At 43.3% G+C, this 18,270-nt stretch overlaps 1 protein-coding gene across 4 annotated transcripts in view; it reads right to left on the bottom strand.

The window, feature by feature from the left end:
• Positions 1-17,698, bottom strand: part of IP6K1 (inositol hexakisphosphate kinase 1) — a 45,449-nt gene extending 27,751 nt beyond the window's left edge. For 2 of the 4 annotated variants that reach the window (XM_074602797.1, XM_074602799.1), the window contains exons 1-4: positions 17,579-17,698; positions 17,023-17,078; positions 12,462-12,561; positions 10,477-10,522 (exon numbers count right to left, since the gene is read on the bottom strand). The gene's annotated coding sequence lies outside the window, so the exon portion shown is untranslated. The remainder of the gene's footprint in view (positions 1-10,476; positions 10,523-12,461; positions 12,562-17,022; positions 17,079-17,578) is intronic. The other 2 variants (XM_074602796.1, XM_074602798.1) reach the window with 1 other exon arrangement.
• Positions 17,699-18,270: the final 572 nt, after the last annotated feature.

Genomic DNA, 18,270 nt, shown 5'->3' with positions numbered 1-18,270 from the left:
ACATATGTTAAAGGATTTTAAAGCATTCAAAAAATTCAGTAAAGCCATCATTTTGGACTGCATTTAGACACCTGAATTTCTCACAACTCTCCAACACAAGTAAAACACAGGTGTGACAAAAGAAGACAAAGGTAAAACTGCGGCGAAGCTGCAGAGTGCTAAGCAGAAGCACGTGGTCCCATTTAGATCAAAGAACGCTTTAAGTGTCTCATGAGTAATACGCTAGTATCTGTATAGAGCAAGACTTCACAGCGCTGTCACATAAGATTATCAACCCGTATACACACGGCTGTCTTCTGGCAGGTAGTGTCTGCTTGTGCAAATTTGAGGCAGTAGGAGTTTTACAGAGGTCAAGACTCTTGCAGGATTCATCTAGATCTATTTTCCGCTGCTGTGAGACGGAATATGAAAAACGGAGAGAAATCGATCACAAAGAGGTAGAGCTTCGCGCAGGGATTGTTTCTCACCCTGCAAAAGGTGACCTCCCAAAGCCTCTTTGACTCTTCTCTCCTTTAAGAGGATTACAAACACTACCCTTGGGAGACCTCTGCTCAGCTACTGGCCCACTGATATTACACATTAATACTATGTCTTGTCTCTTCATTCTTGTCAGCAGAGAGATATTAGAAAAATTTATAAGGTCACTGCTCAAAGATCAGGACTTTAAATGGAATCAGGACTCTAACGCAAGCAGGGAAAGCCACAGCTGGTGGCATTTGGTGGGGACTCTGCTTTGTGGTTGCCCCATGCCCAGCTGCAGGTCTGCTTAGTGCAGATCAATTCAGCTTATTTGCACATGCAGGCTACCAACTACCCTTGGAAGGAGACATTTCATCAAGGAACAACTGAAAACTGGAGATCATCATATGCTAAAAAATTAGGGCAAGTCTAGTGAATGTGGTTCACAGCTCGTGTGCAGACTGTAGCAAACCAAAGAGAAAGTCTCAGTGAGCACTAAGCCCAGGTGTATTTTCAAGAAGCGAGGAGCAGCAATGTATTGCAAGAGTATGCCGGCATCTCAGATGGAAAGCCAAGGAGTAGACTGCGGCAAATTCAATTACATAAATCTTTGTTTTTCACAGACACCAGGAATCAACAATTTGAGGACAATTTTTCACCCATTCTTTTGGTTTTTGCACCTTCCAACAAGACACCATTTGGGCAGTTCTGAATGGAGTCTATAAAGCAAGTCCTGAATGACCGATCCCTAAACAACAGCAGTCAGGAATCATTTCAGTTGCGACTTAATAGCACACAGATGTGAAGCAATCTATGCTGCCATGCAGGTGAACATACGTGTTTTTTCCTTCATAAAGTAATTAAAGTTAAAATGCGTTATGAATTCATAGTTACGAAAACTGAGAAGACTAGACCTCAAGAAAAACCTTAACAGGTAGGAACACACTGCCAGTAAGGATGCAGAATCTCTGTGAATGGAGACTTATGAAATTAAATACATATACAAGCTAATCCCAATGGATACCGTCAGCGCCAATTTGGGTAAAATGCTCTCTGAAGGAAAAAAAAAAAGTATGTGGCTAACACAACAGATTATCTCAGATGCATCTGTAAGAACAATCCACGGTTTTGGCTGTCTCAGACTACACAGTGCAACAGCTAAGTGAAGCCAAGAGTTAAGAGTTTCAATCAATAAGTGTACAGAGAAGCTACAGGGTTAACCACAGAAGCACAAAAGCCACAAGGAGCTAAACCCACGAAGAATTATTATAAAAGCTGCAAATGCAGAGGAGCTCAAATTACATTCCTGAAGTAGCTTTGATAAAATAAGAACGATCTACAGCTTTCCAAGAGACCACTAACTGAAAGACAAACATAAGCAGCTTGTGGTGAACCTGTACTTTTAGTATCTGTTCTTAACTTTTGAATTATGATGCTTTTAAAACGGAAAAAACAGCTTTGGTTAAAAGAAAAGTGTCAGTTGCTGCAGATAATTGATTTCCACAGGAAAAAAAAAAAACCACAGAACTAGGACAAAACAAAACTTCTAATTGCTATTTTTAATTCTGCAGTGACAAAAAACCTCAAGACAAATGTTATGTAAGACCGTTAACCTCTTTGCTCGCATCTGGCACCTTAATTTAGCATGCTACCACACTAGATAGCTTAAACTGAATTCTTAATGCCAAAGTGTACCACCGGCTGCAGCAACGCAGTAATAGTAATAACGGAAAGGAAAAAAAATCCAAAGTAAGCATAGTATACTGAATTTTCCAACAGTTCCTTGGGCACAAGCAGACATACCTGAGCCCGCCGAGCTCTAAAGAAACAGTATTCTTTCCAGATTGATAATCCCAAAGAGATTATCAATTGCTCTCTAGTATTTCAGGAACACGGAAAAGAAATCAAAGTACACAGTACCTCCAGCTCACCTTTTGTACTAGAAAATGGGTCAAACCCAAAAAGGATGTAACCTGCTGAGAAGGAAGTTTTGAGCAACTGTTTTTCTTCTTTACAAACCAACCTCTCAGCATTCCACACATATCCTCCACAGCAGCTTAAGTCAAGTATGACTAAAATCTCCAAAACTGCCATGTATTGTACTTAACTGTAGTTCAGTGGCTATCATATATACACATATAACTGAGTGAAAAACAAAACAAGGTAATCCTGAAGAACACTCATGTCATCCCCTGCAAGAAAAGGCAGATTAATCTTCTACACTGATAACACCACCAATGCATTTCAACCAGACAGCTTCTTAAATACTGTCTTCCATCCATTCTTATCACATTGTGGCAAAGAATGATGTTCAGGAGGAAAACAAAGACTGATTAAGAGCCTACTTTCAGGAGTTATCGTCCTGCCATGTGGAAACAGCTCTATGAATCACCAGTTCATCCTCCTCTGACTCCAATTATTTTTCAGAATTCCCTGATGTGCCTGAATTCATACTCCACCCATCCAGATCGTAATGTCCTGACTTGCATAAAGGAATACTGTGAGAGACAGCATCAAAACACTCAGTAAACTTAAGCTAAATGGCCTCCAGTGCTCTTACTCATCCACAAATCCAATTAACTTATCACAGAAGACTATGAGGTGGGTCAGACACAACTTACCTTTGGTAAATCCACACTGACTGTTCCCAGTCTCATTCCTTCACATGCCCAGAAAGGAGTACCGAAAGGACCTGACCCACGACTGTCCCCAGGACTGAAGCAAGGCTGAGCACCCTGTAAATCCCTGGATTACCCTTTGGGCCTATTTTGAAGACAAGTGCAACATTTGTCTTTGTCAAGTGATCAGAGGCCTCCTAGCACCTCCATGACTTTTTGAAGATGACCAAGACTGGCATCATTATGGCACAGCCAGCTCAGCACCTTTGGGTGCAGTCCATCAGGTCCCGTGGACTCACATGGCTCAAATTCTCTCAAGTAACCCCTCACTATGTATGTTTTCATTTGCTTCTGATTGCTTTTTCCTCTTTGAGCCCTGCCTCTAAACACAGGGGCCCGGGAGACCTTACCACTGAAGACTTAGACACAAAAAGCACTGAATACTACAAGCAAGTCTGTGCCAACCAACTCATTCAGCAGAGTCTTTGTTTAGCCCTTTACTGCTGATGTACAGGTAAAAGCCACCTCATAATTATCAGAGATGTTGTAATAAGCACTGTCCTGAGAAAAAGTAGCTGTTTCCACAATTCAAAGACAAAAATGCAGACTAACATAGCTGAGTTTGTTCTGTCTGTATTCCAGGTTGTCAAAGAAACCACAGGTCTCTTTGCAGGATGTAAAAGCAACTTGCTGGAGAGTTGCATGACCCCATTTCTAAAACATTTGGCAAAAAAGCCTCCCTCTCACTGTTGGCCAGGCTGAGTGAATTTAGCAAAGGGAAGTCAGCCCTGTAGAGAGCAAACCTCGGCTCTCCTGAAAATCCCTAAGAAAGTTTCAGGGAGAAGCTGCTTTTCAGCTTTAATCACGAAGAAAAATCTAGGTGATGGAATAAGGAACTAAGATTTTTACCCAGTTAGATTCCAACTAGCCAGGCTGCTCTAGGTACAGGAAAGGAGATGCTTTATGATGACTCCATATTCTCATGAGTTTTACATGTTTAATATCTCAGTGTATCCGATGAGGGGGAACAGCAGTAGAAAACCTGAAGCCAGTCTAATGCTCCCCAAGAGAAAGGAGAACCAAAGGACACAAACCACTTGCAACCTCGGTCATTGCTGCAGGCTGCTGGCATTGAGCAGGCGTCTTGTTGTGCCATGCTCACACTGCCAAAGCGACGACAGTGCCTGCTGAGGCTGAGAGCTCGCACGGAAGTGTAACGCAAACAAACAAAAATACATTTTATCAGACTCCAGAACTCATAAGTCTCCCCTGCCCCCTTCTGGGAACGAGGTGGATTTGAAAACTTCAATATCTATTTCCAATGATAAAATTGTTTACTTGCGCAAACAACCAAAAGAAAACCAGAAAAAACTTTTGCCTCAAGCAGGAGTCCCTTCAGCAAAGTAGTGAATATTACTAAGTACATCTCCTTCAGCAGCAGAGACAGACTCAAACTGGATTTTCTCTACCCGTACACTGAAACCACTGACAGAAACTCATGCCTGACAGAAAATGGCCTGACAATTCACTACAGCTCAACTGTTATGACTAAGACGATCCATTTCTTAGGTCATGATGCAGATGTGCAATGCAGACCCCCTGTCCTTTACCCCAATATCTCCACTACTTACTTCCCCAAAATAATAATAAAAATTAAAAAAATTAAAAAAGGAAAATAGAGCAACTACAGCAAAACTTGCATAATATGCATTAACTGCTCATAAACCTTCTCCATAAGTTACGGAAACCACATTCTATTAAGCTGCTGACTGAGACCTGACTTAAGCAAAAATCCCTTTGCAGTGACTTGCCACCCCGCGTATTTATCTGGAGATCTTACACACAAAAGATAAACAGACCTCACTAGGGCCAGAGGAGAAAAATTCTCCCACTGCTAACAAGGAAAACATTGTGTTACTCTTTGCCTGTGAATTTTTGCATTTCACAGCATTAAAAAAAAAAAAAAAAAAGAGTTGCAGTTTCCTCTCCACCTCCAGAGTGCAGTCCTGCAATACTCTGCTACTTGGAAAACTTAGTAGATATTCAAACACTTCTCCTTTGTCTCTGCTTTTCCTGCGGGCTACTGAGGAGGAAAGCTAAGCGAAGACGCCACATACCACTCCCCGCATACTCCACTGTGACAAGGGAAGTGAATTTCCAAAGGAACAGAGCACAGCTACTGTTAAGCAGCCATTTAGGAGCTGTGAAGGGAAGCATTTCTCATTTTGAAGAGACTGACCCTGCAGTAGAGATTCAGGAACTCTATCCAAAGAACACATTGTGAGCAACGACATGTTCCATGCCCTCCCCTCCCTTTACAAAGTCAGCTGGTAAGGAGCAGAAGCTGGCTCCAGTACTCAGGAAGCAGCACAAATGTTTTGTTTCCTAGGAATTAGGACAACATCTAGATTTAAACCTATGAAATCTGAGAGTTATGCATTAAAGTCAAACACAAACTTGTCACCAAGAACCATCACAAGCAAGCTAATCTCACCCTTAAGACCTTTCAAAACCAGCATTTAATTTGGTTCTCTTCAAGCTCACTGTAAAACAAAATAAAATTACTGTGATACACTGTGGGCTGTGACACCACTCTGATCCATCTCCTCCTCAGATCTATACATTGCCCTTTTTCTGAGCTGTCTGAGAATTAATTATATGGAAATGAACAGTATTAGATAAAGGGATTCCAAGCAATTGGCTCTCTTAAAGGAACTGAGGACTACAGGATCTCCGCCTTCAAGAAATCTGTAGGAATGCCCATTCAGTACAACTTGTGCTGTTCGAAAGAGAAAGACCTTAAGATCCAAACAAGTAAACATCAGTACTACACCCATCTTCTCACTTGTGGCCAGAAACAAACTATGCTTAGCCATGGCGTGGGTCCTACTTCTGCCTCTTGTCACCACTAAACCACATCAGAGTCGCATCCTGACCTGAGGAAGTTCTGGCAAAACTGCAGGTGCTACACAAAAAGCAGCTTTGAACAAAAAGATTAATACCGTGACTTTAATACGTTGTCTGCATGAGCCCCACCTAGCCCTCCACGTAAAGCAAGGCAGTTCCAGTAAGCTTCACAGCCTCATGAGATCTGGAATTTCACTACCCAAGAGAACTTCAATCTCACATATGCAAGCAGAGATGTATCAGTGCATTTCGGCAGTCAGAACCGAGTTCGAGAGTGAATGGAGGGGCACAGGCATTAGAATTTTCTCTATCTTACTGCAAAGATAAAGATGAACAAACATTCTCTTCAGCTACACTTGTCTTTTTCTACATAGGGAAGCTGACAACACTTAGATTTGGCAGGCCCCAAATGGCATCACGCAGTTTTACCAGACAGCCCAGCTTTTGTCTGAACACTGTAAAAACATGGAAAGCCAGGAGAAATACAATAATTCTTACATCTCTCTGCTGAAGTTTAATAGGTCAGCAGAGCGCTGTGTTGATTTTCTTATGAGATTCTTTAGATAATTATAAGGTATCCGAGGCCATCCAAATGGAAAGGAAAGAACTAGGAATAGGCTACTGGTTTTGGTGCTTCCACTGAACGTTTCAATGATCTTGGTCAAACCATTCAGTCCTGGTGTATCTACTTCACCCATCTGCAAAACAGCATTTCAGAAAGGAACAGCAGGGTAGCCAAGTAAACTGTCTGTATACTGTTTTGAAAAGGCTGCAGTTTGGTGATCATTTTATTTTCCATGATCCCCCTGCAATCCATTTTAATTTAGTCTTACCTGATAATTAAATTACCATGTTTTTAAGAATTTGTGTTCTAGTCCATCAACAATTGAACTTAATTTGTTAATACAGACTTAAATTAGGGCACCTCTTTCAAGTGAACGCGGTGCTGTGTTTGGCTGAAAAACCAACCCCTTTAGCAACTTTTCTGTTCAAATGGCAGAAACAGAAAAGGACAATCTAGGAGCACAGCAGTTCCACAGAAAGACTTAAGAGCATAAAAGCAAGACTATCCAAATAAATTCACTTCACCCTAGTAAACAAATCCTCGTGCCAAAAGCACAAGGAGCAGCTGCTATCTAGTGGCTTCTTCTGCTAACATAGTTCTGAGACACTAATATTAAACAAAATTTGGGGCTTTCTTAAGCATCTGAAAAAGGTCAGAGAGGCAGAGAAATCCAAGGCAGCCGGATGTACAGTACTCCAGATTACGTCAATGCTCAGGACACAGCCTAATTTATTATATGAAAAGAGGGAATTGCAGGTTGCCCTGCAATGCTGAGTGGACATACATTCTGGAACAAATATAGTAAGGTTTGTAGGGATAGGTAAAATCTTTTACTAGATCAACTGACAGAGGATGCCCTCCACTCCTGCTGCAACCCCTTCTATGTTTACCCTGCTGATGAAAAAAATTAATTCAGCTCGAAAAGATGTATTTCTGGGGCCTTACTTTTCAACCTAATCCTTCTTTCCTTGGAAAGAGCGCTGATAGCTCACATGCTAGTCACAATGACAAAAAAAGTACTCACATCACTGTCTACCTTCTCAATACCCACAGCAAAACAAGATTTATTTTAAAAGTGCAGTTTTACCAACGTAACTGTATCTACATTAAGGGATTCCACTGGCAGAGCTGCACTAGGCAAAGATGAACATGCTGATTAATGCAGCTGTCCCAAGCATTTGTAGCAGAAATGACCTTATAAGCACATCCACAGGGAGTTAAAGCCACTTAATCACGTTGCAAATCCATGCTCCCTACTTGATATCAGTTTAATTTTCCTATGCAGATGACCCTTAAGGGTCACAGGCAAGAAAACACGAGCTATAACTTCCCAACTTGACACTTCATTGTGAGTTTTTCCATGAGAAAGTACCAAACGAAGGTACATCCTCATATACAATACATTCTCATGTATGGGCAACCACTAAAAAAGGAAACAAAGGAAAAAAAACAGAGAGAGAAGAAGGAAAGAGAAAAATCTGAGCTCCATGTTAGGAAAAAAACCAAACAACTCAAAGCAGGTGCTGGAAGAAAGTAAACAATGCCATGGAAATACAGGATAGAGCGCAACATTTTGGGTTTGGGATTTTGAATAGGAAATAATAAAGTTTTGTCATAACAAATCTATTTTAGACAAAGACAGTGCACTAAAGCTATTACATAATTGAAGTAAAATATATGATACAGTATCTGATGGCCCTTAAAGCTAAGGTAGCAGATTATGTTTGAAACTAGCAACATCTCTACAGAGAATTTCATACAAGGATACTCTTACATCCCTTGTGACATTAAAAAGTCCAATATGGCACAACTCAGGGTCATGTAAGGGATTTTGATCTGGGCCTTTTGTTATCCTGTTACTCTTCTGGGGATCAGCATAATCTACAAGACTCTCAGTTGCTCATACTGAAAATCTTAAAGCTGTTAAAACACCTCAGGGGTTGTTTTGTGGCTTGCAGTATGCCCTGGAAGGTAAAGGGCAAAGAATTAACAGACGCCCCCAGCAACCTGAGTGAAAATGAAAGGCAATGTGAACCTCAGGCTATCTTCTCAGAAGATACATGAAATGGATGGCTAGTCACAGCTTCATGCTTGGCAAGATGCCATGCATTTTGAAGGGCAAAACCAAAATTTGGCATTTAAAAACGTCTGCAAGATCGTTTTACTAGACCAGGAACCAGCACTGCCATCCTTTGCTGCCACCTTCTAGCAGACACCACACTTCCAAAGTAACCTTGGCTTTGCAAAAAAGAAATATCCAACAATAAGAGAGCTCCTAGATGCCAAAGCTGCAGTCCCTGAACACAATTCACCCTACTGTGTTTCTTAAGCTCCTTCCAAAGAAAAGGAACCTCTAATACTCCAAATCTTCATTATTACTCTCCTTATTATTACTTATACACTGACACTGGGGCAGCAGGCCTCTCGGAATACTCTACTACACCAGCCAGTTCTGTTCTGAAGATCTGAAATGAGAAACGTCTTTTCAATCAGACAAACGAAGCCTATATTTAACTTCCTATTCACTGCAGCAGTTGCAAACAGGTTCTTGTAAACACTCTACAGGTCACAAATTTCCAATATCTTATCTAAATGTTAAGCTGCTGAAGTAGAACTCAAAGCTCTTTCCAACAGGCTCTCGGAGTGCCACTTACAACAACTGAGGCTACTGGCTAAGTAACAGAGCTGTAAAGCCAAAGCAAAAATAAAATAGTTTGTTAAATCTGATCTATAATAATTAGATGCAAGCCAATTTGACAAGAGTGCAACACCAACACCTGCATATATATATAAAAATAAATAACTTTTGCCCCGTATGCTAAAAAAGCACAGCACACATTCATTTGAAAGACACACAGACTGTGGCAAGTTTGCTTTTAATAGCAGGTCCATCTCAAGCATATAAAAGATATCTCAATTTTTCACACATTAAATTCCCTTAAAGATACTGAAAGACTGTGTTGCAGCTTCTACAAAACATCAGTTTGCTCAATCAGATTCTCACAGCCAACTGAGTTACAATACATCATGGGCCACATATAGCTAGGGAAAGCAAATTTACTCTTTTTCTTCTCCAGTTTGATATAGTGTGATAACAAGTGCCAGAAGTGTACCCTCTCAGACTGAAAGACACAAACTAACAAGCACTATGGGTAGAAAATAACAGGTAGTTTTCTTCTTTGAAGATCGTAAGAAAACTGGAAAGGACAGCAAACCTGAAACAACAGAAACTGCTTTGCACTCACAGAAGAGTCAACCTGCCAAGCTCACTACCACAAGGCACCGACTTTATCATAATTTTTAAAGGGTTTTGAATTTTCTTCTGGTTGTCATATCACAATAGAATTAAGTACAAAAACCACAAAGACTGGAAACACTTCACAATCTAACCTGTAACCTTTAATTGCCAGGTTTTAGGAAGATATTTTGACTGCAGTGAATAAAGAGCTTGCTTTACTTTTGTCTGGTGGATGATGTATTACCCTTAACTATTAGCCAAGGATATCTGAGTGAAGCTGCATTTACAAATCAGAATTAATTTTTAAGACAACTGGTTTTTGTTATTAGGTGAACCAAGCTGTCAATAGGTCCACTATATTCTCAACTGCTGAAAATCATAGGAAAGTGTCAGTCCTAAGGATGCTACATGACTAATGAACAGACCACAGGAATAGTAACACCTCACTTAAGTAAAGCCAAGAATAATTGAGGGGGAAAAGAGAAACCCTGAGTACTGCTATTACAGGTAAAAAATAGCAACGTGCACAGCACCTGAAGAAGAGTGAAAACTTTAGACTCCCCATGGTGCAAAACAGTAGTACTTATTCAGTTCTGACTAATGGAGCTAGAGGTTTTCCCTCAGTTCTGTAAAAATAAAAAATGCATAAAGCATGCCTGATAATGTTTACTGGTTCAGATTTAGCTTACCTTCAAATTTTAATAAGTGTGTTCTGGTCAACACTTGTGGTAAGAACTGCAAAAAATTAAGACCTCGATTACATAAAGAAAATTTGTACCCAACCAAAGAAGATGCTGTCTGCACACCATAAGAAAACACACTTGCAATACTTGCTCAAAATGGGAAGCAAAGCAAACCATTCTAATATTTGCAAAATTAAGTACTATTAATCATTTTGTATATGGTTACATTTAATCTAAACAAAATCTGCAAATTCAAAATTAACCTCACAGCGGCTTTTATCATGGGAGGTGTAGGAGTGTTTACGAAACTATCTAAAAAACCCTGCATATGTATCGTTTCAACACAAACTGAGCTTCAGACTGCTTTAACAATCTTTTGGGGACAGACTTAAAAGACTGAAGTTACAAAGTCTTTTTCTGCCCTTCCACCTTCCCCCCCCAGATTTGTGGGACAAGAGTGTCAACCCCAATGAATCTGACAGGTATACCTTCCTCAGATCTGCCACATCACTTTTTTGAACTGTGGTCTGCATGTAAAGCTAAATACACCTTCCACTATGCAGCAAGTGTTGTGAGGGCCTTCCAAAGCTCCAGACTTTACCAGTTTTACTTACAATCCTCAACAGTACTCAAACTGACACAAGAGCGCAATTATACCTCATCTTTTACAATAGCTCCAGCATTTTCATTGAAGTTATTCTTTCGTTTGATTCAGCCACTAAGACACAGGACTATGCAGCCCCCCAGGCTTCTCTCCCAAATCCTTCCTGCTTTAAATAACTCACTGACATCTGCATTCACTGTGCACTGATTTTGGTGCTCGAAGCTGCTTATCGCCTATAGTTAGCTGTAATGAGATCATGACTGCCTCCCCACACGTGCTTAAGCTGCTTAGACAGCACTGTCAAAGGACACAGAACACACAGCCAGCCCTATCTTCTTGTGCCTTTCTAAGATCGTTAACTCACTTTTTGAAATGCTTGACAGCACTTTGATATCAACAGTGGATGATGCTAATCCGAATTAAAGATTACATATTTTCCATAAACATACTCTGGCAGTTTAAAAAATGGGAAAATGCAGCTCAGCTTAGAACTACTATGGCGGGGAAGAGAAATATCACAGCAGACTATATGAGCTATACAATAGTTCATTTTCAGATCACCACTTCAGTCAAAGACACAGGAGCATCCCCTGCAGAGACGGCACCACATCTCTTCTCTCCCTACCCCAGGAAGGCAGTTCTGGAGCTCAGCATCTTTGGTCATTACCTGCTGCACTTCAAACGAGCAAAGACCATTAGTGACACAGGTCAGGGACCTCTCCACCAGAAAAGTGAACTGTGTGACACAGACACTATTTAAACACATGGTCTCTCAAGAAAACGAGGTCATTCAAGTCTGCTAGCAAACCAATGCTTACACCACAGGTACTACTGATGAGTCATATCTTTGTTGATAAAGAACTGGGGGAAAACAGGTATGCTAGACTTTCTTCCAAGTTTAGAATGGCACAAAGTAACCCCTTTCAGTCTCCGGAAGACTATCAAGCCAGCCTAACACCTTTCAGCAAACTTACCTCACAATAGAAAGGAAAAAATAAAAACCCGACAGTGACAGAGTTCTGAAATCATCGTAAGATAATTCAGCTGCAGTTCAGTCACTTAAATGGCCAGAATTGCTAGAGTATAAGAGTTAGCTTCCTTATCTTGGAAGTTTAGCTCTTATTACAAAGAATTGACACTGATTTTGATTAAAAGTTAACAAATACAAAACAGGACTGAGTTTTTCACTCTATTCAAGCACACTTACCTGGGCATTCCTGTAGTATCCTCCAAAGATGAGAGCATACCTCCCACAAACAGTATCTACATATACTTACTTGAAGGGTAAAATTACAAAGCGAGAAGCAAAAAGCAAGCAGCTTATTTCTTTTTGCATGATATTTAAGGTGGCTGCATATGTATTCTGGGCAAAACAGAAAAAAGTTACCTCAGAGATGTCACCCAAGCTCTCTCTGTTGAGCAGTCACCGGAATATGGAGCCAATCTCTCACAATCAAGAGGGAGCAGGACGCCAGAAGCAAGTCAGCCTGCAAGATATTGTACGGAAACAAGTTAGCAAGTGCTAAACTAGCTTTTATTTAGATCTTTACTTGCTCATCAATTCAGAACTTTTGAGGGCATGCTTTCCCTCAAGTCCAACCAGAATTCACAGCGAGCCTCTTTCAAGATGCAAAAGCTCTCACACATTCCTCTGGGTTCTGACAGATGCTCTTTACTAAACATCCCACTGGGGCTGCGGGGACCACTGCTCGCTCCATCCCTCAGCTAAAGATTACCAACCAGCGGGTGGAGGAAAACAGGATGCATGCCTGTTCTTCATCTGGCCTGGTTCACAAGACATTGATGGGTATTAACGAAGAAAGGCTGAAGCTTAGCATATTAAACTGTGGCAGCTGAACAAGCACTGCTGTAGGACCTAATACAAGGGAGGTAGCATTTGGCAAAGAAGGACAACTGGTGGAGGAGATAACCTTTCTAACTACAAAAGCTAAATCAGACACAGTTTATCTATCAGAGCTCTCAACCACATGTAGTAACATCCTACCAGGATAGGCATATTACATGTCATAACCTTTTTTACTGCTTTTATCAGATTTGGTTGACCCAGATCTTCTACTAATACAATTATGGCAGCTATGCCCATGTTATTTTTGAATAGAAACAACTGCACCAATGCTAACTACGGTGGATATCATTACAGATATAGAGGGGGACACCCTATAGCAGCAAAGCTTATTTCTTTACTCCCAGAAAAGGGGGTAAAATAATTTTCTGTGAATGAAACTGACCATACACTGTCGGGGGTTACACAAAATAAAAGAAAGCTTAAAGAAGCTTATCTTTTATATGCAGTTAACACCACTCAAAGTGCACATAGGTGAGCCTACCAAAATAAATGAAGGCAAATGACTTGCACCTTAGTACTATACACAGAGTAGTTCGCACCAATGGGGCAATATAGGAAGCATAGGCAGCCCAACACACCAATTAAGAGAACTGCATCTATTAGAAAGTACATCTACCCGAACAGCACGCTGGGAAAGCCAAAAATAACAGCTGCTGCCACATCAGAACAGCACAAGCACTGCGTACAGGCGATGCCTGCAAAACAGAAACTAAGCAGCCATGCACAAACACTTCCTCTTCCTCCCCCACCACAGCAGCAACAAACCTGAGATTAAACACTCGCCAGCATCCTGCTCTGCATTCCTCTCACATCAGGAATATAAGAGGGAGACTGCTAGCTGCTTCTCCATACATCTGAACAGTTCCTTCAGTTTACAGCAAGTAATACAAATACTTTACATGATTCTTGCAGAGGTTTCTGTTGCATTTTCTTCTTTTCTTTCACTCCTTTTCTCTAAGCTCACCCATTTCAGAGCTCACTAGGGACCCCTTGTATTTACTAGGCTTGTTTTTGATACACTGCTCCTCATAGACTGAGAAGTCATAAATAAAAGGAGTTGATCCTAGGCAAGTCATATTATATAAACAAGCAACCGCAGAGCCATGGCTCTGCTGAGCTGCCACACACAAACTCTGCAAGTTCAAATCTAAGCCCTGCCCAGCACCAAGACTGACAGCATGAGACTCAAATGCAAGAGTAAACAAATCAAGCTGCAGTTTTCTGTCAATACTGAATTCTGAGACTATAATATCTCAGCAGCAACACTCAACCATGATGCATGTCTCAAATACATTACAAGCTAATTCCCAATGGGCAGAATGGGGGAATCCAGTGGCAGCAAGGGAAGTGTCTGGGTTACAGTGCAATGCCCAAGTAGCAACCCAAACAAGGCCTGTGTCAGATTTTTCTATGGCTTCAGTCCCTGCATTTCAACTACAGATGGGAGAAGCACACCTCCTCTAGAGCACAGGCTGTGGATACTCAACTTCAAACCTACCACTTAACATTTGTTATTCCAAGGGAAACCACAACAGTGCCATCCCATACCCCAGTGTGCCAGTCAGAACTCACCAAATCCACGACAACCTTTAGACAGAGAGAAATCAACTAAAAACTGAAATCTAAAAAGACAAGCAATTAAACCTTTTTACAAACATTTGGTGATCACTGAACCAAAGAGTCTGCATCCCGTAAGCAGATGGTCAACAAACAGCTCCAAGCTTGTACAGTGTTCATCACCTCGCCCTAATCAACCTCAACAAGGTCACATTTTCAGAGTTTGATAATTTCACCTGGAATTAATAAACTCCATCCATGGGGGAGGGAAGGGGAGAAGAAACAAACTAGGCAGCTCAGATGGGACGAGAATAGCATGCAACTGCATGATTAAGAAGAAATCATAATGCTTGTTCAGAAGACTAATTAGCTAATTAAGGGTGCAGGTGCTACTTCAGCCCAGGCATTTTTTGACCTCGGAGCGCTTGCTATTCTAACCTTGACTTCTCACTATGTGCAATGCAATACAGAATAACTTGCAAGTCAGTTGACTTACACAATCTGCCATGAGAGGGGATCCCAAAGTACACCTAATTTTACATTCTAGAGTATTTTAATAAAAGGGACATGCCCAGTACTGTCATCCTGATGATGAAGCACACAATGATACTATTCACAAAAATAGGAGGAAAGAACCATGAACTCTACTGTTCCATTTACTTTTCAAATATATGCAAATATTTATTTTAAAAATATATTTTTATATAACTAAATATATAAAAACACATTGTTGCACTGTTTCACAGTCACAGCACGTGATTGAACTCCATTCCACCACCAGCCCCATGTTCCTGCCATTGCCCTCACAACACCACAATAATTTAAGCACTCAAAAAGCTGGGGAAAAAAAAAAAAGTCAGTTTGTCTTCAGTTTGATTAGCTCATAAACCAGGGAACTATGATTCCCACCTGCACAAACACCCCAGCTGGCACCAGTGATGTGTCAAGAACCTCCCATTCATTGCTGTCTATACTTACAGTGACTGTGAAGCTACACACGGAAGGTTTAACAACCAAAACTCCTGCTGACTGAGAGATGATCCTAGAAACCATCCCCTTTCTTATCTCAACAGTGAATAATGCCCACTTACTCTTTTTCTATGTAAGAAACATGCAAACCTGCCACAAGGTGCCTACTGGATAACAAGAGTAGAAACTAACCTAGGAAAGACACACGCGCTGTTCAGAAGAGGGCCCTACCTCCATATCCCACCCTTTCCACCTCTGGCCATCAGGGATTCCTATGGTAACGACCTCAATTACATCAGCTTACCCCACTCTCCCAAAAGTCCTTATTAGACAGGAAACAAAGGCAATGCCATGAAAAGGACACTTCATATCCACCTGACAGGCTCTAACTGGGATGGCTTAGGCTGTTCCATGCACCCAGAAATGGTTGTGCTGAAAAAGCTGTGGAGGGTATGAAACATTCTCTAATGCTATCGGAAGAAAAATTAGCATTAGGACAATTCAAAACATTGACAAAACAGGAGTTTTACGGAGTTGAAACAGCAACTCTATGTTATCTTGCTATATACAGAGTTCACTCTTCGTCTTTTCACAACATACCACTTTCCTTCCAGCTCCAAAACAAAGCCCTTACCGTAGGTCAGTGCTAAACTAACCTGGCCACTGAAAAACATTTCTCTGTCTCAATAACAAGGATCTGTTACACAGGATTAGGATGTTCTTAACAGACCTACTTAAGGTTATAGTGACAACATCTAATAACTGATCTATCTAATTCGAAAACACTTCCAAGCTCCTGGCAGAGTTTCTGTGAACAGGAAATCAAAGTCTTAGTTCAGTGATATGCAACAAGAATGCAGTATTTTTCTCCATTGAAAATCTGACCATACAGACATATGTCAGTATATCAGCTGCAGGTGACAGTTCAATACAAAGAGACTTGCACAACACATTACAGTATACTATTTTGTGAGACAAACTACCAACTAATTCTACACAAATAGGCCTACCAACTTTAGAAATATTACATTAAGAATGAACAAAGACCCAAGCCCACACCGTTCTGTCACCATTCTGCACTTCATTAGCAAAGGCCAATCTTGGAATTCAGCTTTGGAAGCTCTGAATACCAAGTTAAGCCAGGTGAACCTGAAGGGAGGAAAAGCACATGGAGCAGAAACACACCAAAACAAGCTGAAGTGGGAAAGGTAGCACATACTATAAAGATGAAAAGAAAAATGGGGGCCTTGCTGATTCAGAGCTTTAAGATGGAGGGACACGGGGCCTGGCACCAGTTTAAATTCAGAGTAGCTGAAAACTGGAGTTGGTATCATCTCTCCTAATCCAAGTCCTACTTTGAAACCCTGGGGAAGGCTGCTGGTTACGGTCCAGGTCTGCAGACCCGTGATCACATCCGCCTCCAGGGACTGCCAGGCATCTTCCAGCAACCACTGGGGCAGGCAGCATTACCAGAGTCTGCCCACACCACCTCCTCCGCAGGGGTGGCAGTACCAGCAGATGCAGGAAGGGCCCCCAACCCCATCAGCTTCCTCACCATGTTGGTTTCATGGTAACACCGTGGTTTGCAAAGTTCCTTCCTGCGAGCTGCTCCTGTAGAAGGGCACAAAGAAGGGGGGGGGACACATGCTAGATCCGCTGGCCGGGACGGGCCCCCAAGTGCGGGCAGCAGGCCCTGCCCAGGCACCGTGCTGCCCTTGCCGAGCCCAGCTCCCAGAGCTCCCCCCACGCCGGGGGACGCCCTCCCGCCCTAGACGAGCCTCACACGGGGCAGCACTTGGCTCTCACCCCCTCACACCCCACGAAGACGAGGACGCGCCGGGCCCCCCCATTCTCCCTCTCACGGGACCGCCATAGATCCGTCCCTGCCTCCCCCCGCCCCCAGCACGGCGCTCGGTCCCCCGCCTCTGCCCACTTCCCCTCCTTCCTCCTCAATCCCACCGTTCCGGGCTCCCCCCTCTCCCATCCCCCCCTCACGGGGCCGCGCCCCGTTCTCCCCTCAAGGCAGTGCGCCCGGCTCTCTCTCTCTCCCTCCCTCCCCTCACGACAGCGCGCCCGGCTCAGCCCCCTCAGCCTGCCCCCGGGAGGCTCACCGGGGCCGGTCCTGCCTGCCCGGCCGGGGCCTGGCGACACCGAGCCACCGGCACCGCAGCTCCGCTCCCCGCCACCCGCTCCCCGCCGTTCGAATCAACAACAAGATGGCGGCGCCCGAGGGGGCGGGGCCCCGATGCTGGCCGTCATAGCAACCGCGCCGTCCAAATCCCGCCCCGCCGCCGCTCGCCGCAATCCAGAGCTCACCCCCTCCCAGCCGGGGCGCCTTGGAAACGCTGATTGGTTCAAACTGCCGTCACTCAAGCGCAGAGCCGCCCCGCCCCCTTTTCCGTGCGCCGACTGCCTCCGGATGGCCGCGCACGTTAGGCACACGTGACGCCCCCCAGTGCCCCGCCTCTCCGCCGGCTTTGCGCTGCCTCATTGGCTACCCGCGGGGGGCCGCTGGGCCAATGGGCAGGGGCGGCGGGAGCTCGTGGGCGGGGCGGCGGTGTGAGGCGTGGGCTGCCGCCATGGTCCCGCTCTGCGTTCGCCCCCCAGCTGGTAGAGCGGGTGCGGACACTGGCCTCCTGCTGCCGCCCGGCCCTACCCGCCTTCCCCCGGGGCTTCGGGCGAGCGCGGCAGAGCCCGGCGGGGCGGCCCAGCCCAGCCCAGCCCTCTGGGCCGCGGGGATTAGGCTAGCTAAACACGGCTTCCCCCGCCGCGGCCTGGCTCCCGGTGGCTCTTCAGGCTCTGC

This window comes from Larus michahellis, chromosome 10, assembly GCF_964199755.1.
Source record: "Larus michahellis chromosome 10, bLarMic1.1, whole genome shotgun sequence".
Taxonomy (NCBI): Eukaryota; Metazoa; Chordata; class Aves; order Charadriiformes; family Laridae; genus Larus; species Larus michahellis.
The sequence above is the reverse complement of the archived record's forward strand: the minus strand, read 5'-3'. Positions and strand labels throughout refer to the sequence as shown.